We start from the raw sequence: 4912 nt of genomic DNA, 5'->3' as shown, positions 1-4912 counted from the left end.
CGCATCGACACGTCTGTCATAAGCAAAGTCCATTTTTTATTATAATTTTCGTAAAAGCAGGAGACTTATATTATGTAGAATACTACTATTATCTATATAATCGAACTCAAAAGAAAAACAATATCAATGTTTATAAGTTTAAGGAGACATTGATTATTGCAAGTTGCAAAAACGGGAAAAAATGAATATTATCAAAAGCAACCGCCTCGGTTTTAAGTCGATAGCGGCACCTTGAGAAGGCGGAATTAGTCCTACGGTCGATCGGAACGGTTCGGCTTTTCCAATGCTCCAAAATTTAAATTTGGATGAATGTTATAAAGGAGTCAAAAATGTTATTAGTTATTTTACTGAAAAACGGTCAGATAATCGATTGATGTTTTTATCAGTGAAGCTGTAGTAGAAGCCCACAAGATTGATGTAGAGCCAGTGTTTCCCTTAGTACGACAAAAAAAAAACAAAAATCAGTTTTCATATGAAAGTACTGATTAAACTGTTTTCGATCCAAAACAACAATTTAAAATAAATTTTTATTATCAAATTTTATATACCACAATTCAATCTTTACTGAGACGTTTTGAGGAAATTTCTCAACTTAATGATTTATTTGGGTTTTTATGGAATTTTCAAAATTTAGATTCAGAAGTAATAAGATTATCGTGCATGGATTTAGACATAGCTTTGCAAATTCAAAAAGAAGAAAAGATATATAAAGACGTTGATGGAATCGATCTGCATAATGAAATCGTCTCTTACAAAACTCTAAACCCTAAATCTAAAACAGATGCAGACTCACCTATAAACGTTTTAAATTATATTACCAAAAATAATCCAAAATGTTTCCAAATTTATTTATAGCCCTTAGAATATTTTTGTGTTTACCTATATCGGTGGCGTCGGGAGAAAGAAGTTTCTCGAAATTAAAAATTATAAAAAATTATTTAAGAACTATGTCCCAAGAACGAATATCGGATTTAGCAATTATCTCGATTGAAAACCAGATTTGTGAAGCCATTGATTACAATGAAATGATAAACGAGTTTGCATCTTTAAAAGCCAGACGTATTTTATTGTAATGTGTATTTGTTTCTCATATCCTTGCTTTATATGTATATTATAAATTAGTTAATAGGTATTTTTGCTTAGAATTTGTTTCTATTTGATAACTTTTTGTATTAGTATTAATTGATAACCTGTTTACTCATATGTAATTAACTTTAATAAAAATACATTATTTTTAAATACCTATATGCATACATAATATTTTTAATTACTATTTTAAAAATATATATAAGGGGCGCCAAAATATATTATGCACGCAGGCGCTTGACACCCCAGGAAAGGGCCTGGGTACTTGCAGTTGGAAATACAATTATAAGAAATAATTAATTCTTTACTTACTCTCTGATATTGCAAAAAAGAACACAATAAGTCACTAAAAACGAAGACAACTATCTTTAGAGAAACACAGGAATAATTAAGAAATAACAAATTATATATATACCTACCCAACAATGTTTCAGTTTCCCAGATAAATCTGGGGAATTAAACACAAAGTTACACCTTAAAAATCCTAGTAATGATTTGAGAAAATAAAATATATTTGAATATACCAGGATCAAATAAAAGCTCAATTTTCCCTGCTGATAGTGCTGACAAAAGCCTAACAGCCCACAAGTTACCTTATATGACAATATATTATCTGAATACTGTTTTATATATATACAGTAAAATAATTTACATAATATGTAATAAATTAAAGAATAAAATCATATTTGCTATATTCTCTACTTAAATCCACACCTCCGATATGGTCTAGTGGCTAGGATACCTGGCTCTCACCCAGGAGGCTCGGGTTCGATTTCCGGTATCGGAATTACTTTTTACTTCATAAAAGAAATAAATCCTTTATTTGGAGACAAATACTGGAAGCAAGGAGAAATATTTATGAAATTTGCAAATTTCTTTTTTGTTGCATATACAGGGTAATACAAATTCAAATTGACTGCTTCAGACTTATAACCAAGGTTATTAATAATTCAAGAATAAGGTCTGAGTTTAAATTGTGTAAAAGGGTAATAGTTTTTTTTGAATTGCACAGTACATATGCAGCAGCCTTGAAGCATTATATTCAGAATTTGTTTTATTTAAACTTTGAACATTGTTTCAACTTTATTTAGTTCAAGGACTTCTTATAAAAAGAATGAGATTATAAGATATTAACACCATCTTCGATATCTAGGATTAACCGTTCATATCCGATATGGTCTAGTGGCTAGGATACCTGGCTTTCACCCAGGAGGCTCGGGTTCGATTCCCGGTATCGGAAAACCTTTTTGTTTTTTTACAAATTTAATAATTTTTATACCGTCTTAGATATCTGTAGATACACGGTGTCATTGAAATGTTGTAAAAGATGTTTGAAAACTTATGAAATTTTTATTTTTCAATTAATTATTTAATAAATACTTGGTTACTTTTGAAATGCCTTAACTTTCGTAAGTTTATGTTGATCACAGTCACCAGTTAGCAACCCATCAGAGCAAACTCTTTGCCTTTTTTCTCTATTAAATTGTCTATTTCTTTCTATATAATTTTCTCGACAACCATAATTTGTAGGAAAATGTATTCAAAAAATAAACCCACGTTGTCAAGAAAATAACCTTGAAAAATCTATTTACGAAACAACAACCTACACTTGCAAGAACTACCCTTTCCGATTTTCAGTATCACAAATAATTTTTCAGTATTTCCATTTGATTTAGGATCAATATTTATGGTGGAGGATTTTTTTTCGAAATCTTATCTGGTTTCTTAAACCTAAAATTTAAAAATTCACCCTATTAGTGCCCCTAACTCCCTTATAATGCTTTTAACGCCCTATACTTCTGTGGAAAGTTTCTATAAACTTTTCAAGATCTAACTTTTTCAAGATCAAAGGAAAAATATAATGAGAGAGTGAAGAACAAAGTTCTCAATTGCCCCAATGAAGCAAGATCATTCTAGTTTGTAGCATAAGCAGTTGGTCAAGATCTCTATAGGTCAAAAATTGCACCGTTGACCGGGGAAGATGATTCTATTTCAATAACCGCAATGGGAAAGGCAGACTGCTGGGTCAAATATTCTCAACAAACTCGACCGTACACCCACAAGGCAAAACACCTCCGACTTTGCCAAGAAAGGTTTTTTCGATGCCATAGATAGTCTTCTGTAGTCTTCCATCACAGAGCTCTTGAAAAAATTCTCAAAGGCTTAAAGACTAACAAGGCCACCGGCCTGTTGAAATACCGTCAATAGTATTAAAGAAGTGAGCGGTCGTGATAACACCACCGCTGTGCAAACTGTTTTCTCTTTTCTACAGAAGAAGTTTCTTTCCTGAAGACTAAAGAGAAAAATCTGAAGGGAAAAACTTGCGGAGATTTAACCAATACTCAAAAAAGACAATGCACATTAAATACCGTCCGCATGCTTTAGTCCCAGTAATTATTAAGGTAATGGAGAAACTTCCAGTCAACCAGCAAATTTTGAAATACCTGGACTCCACCAATACCATTAGCAACCGTCAGCATGGTTTTCAAAAACATAAGTCTACTGGCGATCTGTTGGTCTATGTCACGCATGTTTGGACCGAGATTATCCAGAAATATGGTGAATCCCGTGCAATAGCAATAGCACAACATCCAGATGTATCAAAGGCAATAGAGTCTGGTATGAAAACCTCTTAAACTAACTGTCATCTTTCTTCTACCAACTCTCGTCGCTTGGCTTGGAGCTTCCGTGAGAACCGATGCATCCAGGTTATCGTTAATGAACACACCTCCCAAAGGTTTTAAGTTAACGCTGGTATCCCTCAGGAATTTATCGTATTTCTTCGCCAAGGCTTCTAATCCAATTTACAACTTTGCTTTTGACCGTACATTGGTGTCCTTGAAGTCGCCCAGCCAGATAACTTCAGGTGACATCTAGTGCCATAGGCGTCGCTAGGCAACAACCATAAATGCCGACCCTAACATCATTTTGGAGTGGGGGAAGTGCAATCTAATGCAGTTTAACGAAGCTAAGACTTAGGCTACTGTATTTACAATGAATGCTGCTTCTGTCACCTCAAGCCTTATTACATCCGTGGTTACTTTCCCGCTATCTTCGTCAGTTCGCTTGTTAATGTTGGAGAAAGTATCCAGGAGGTCGGAATGGGCCACTATTAATACACGTAAGATCTATTCGACAGGCTGACGCAACTGACGCCTAGAACGTCGCTATATCGGAACTCCTTTTTATGGAGAAGTGCCAGTCTGTGCAATCAACTTGCAAAGAACGTCTTTCTCGAACACTACAACTTGCAGACCTTTAAGAAAACTATCCGCAGACCCCTTCGTAGCACTAGCGCTACTCGTGATACTCGAGCAACAAAGGGTTTGCCCTTTTGTGCCAGTGTATTCCGTAAAAAAGAAGATCGATGAAAAAACATCAGTATAATGGCAAAAACTAACTCTACTAGTATTAAGGCAATAATCAAATACCAGTAACGACAGACACATTCTGCACGATAATGTGACAATATAATTGTACAAAACTGACAAAAATATTTTTTACTGGCAAATAAAAGAGGAACGAAGAATCGCAGCAAATAACAAATATACTCCCACGCGAGTAAAGTTGATAATGACTGGTAAGATGATTTGATAGGAGATTAATTAACTAGAAAAGTATATAAGACTTTAAGAGAAATTTAAAATATGCTTTTTTCTTAAGGTAAGGTAATAGCATACCAAAGAACTTTAAAAATTAATAAGAACTTGTATACTAAATTCCAAATTTTTCTGAGCCATCTTTTGAAATTCGATGCTCTTTTTGCATGTTTTAAGAAAATTTATTTAAATATATTCACATAACATGCATTCCTGGATTTCATTAA

The 4912-nt window shown here is 33.5% G+C and overlaps 2 non-coding genes across 2 annotated transcripts; both read left to right on the top strand.

Annotated features, from left to right (window-relative positions):
• The first annotated feature begins 1801 nt into the window (after nucleotides 1–1801).
• On the top strand, nucleotides 1802–1873 carry Trnae-cuc (transfer RNA glutamic acid (anticodon CUC)). Its single transcript has one exon. It is a non-coding gene; the product is annotated as a tRNA-Glu (tRNA).
• A 381-nt stretch (nucleotides 1874–2254) lies between these two features.
• On the top strand, nucleotides 2255–2326 carry Trnae-uuc (transfer RNA glutamic acid (anticodon UUC)). The gene has a single exon. It is a non-coding gene; the product is annotated as a tRNA-Glu (tRNA).
• The last annotated feature ends 2586 nt before the right edge of the window (nucleotides 2327–4912 follow it).

The sequence above is a fragment of the Anthonomus grandis genome, chromosome 3, assembly GCF_022605725.1.
Source record: "Anthonomus grandis grandis chromosome 3, icAntGran1.3, whole genome shotgun sequence".
In the NCBI taxonomy this organism is placed as follows: Eukaryota; Metazoa; Arthropoda; class Insecta; order Coleoptera; family Curculionidae; genus Anthonomus; species Anthonomus grandis.
Note: the sequence above shows the minus strand (reverse complement) of the source record. Positions and strands in the feature narration are given on the sequence as shown.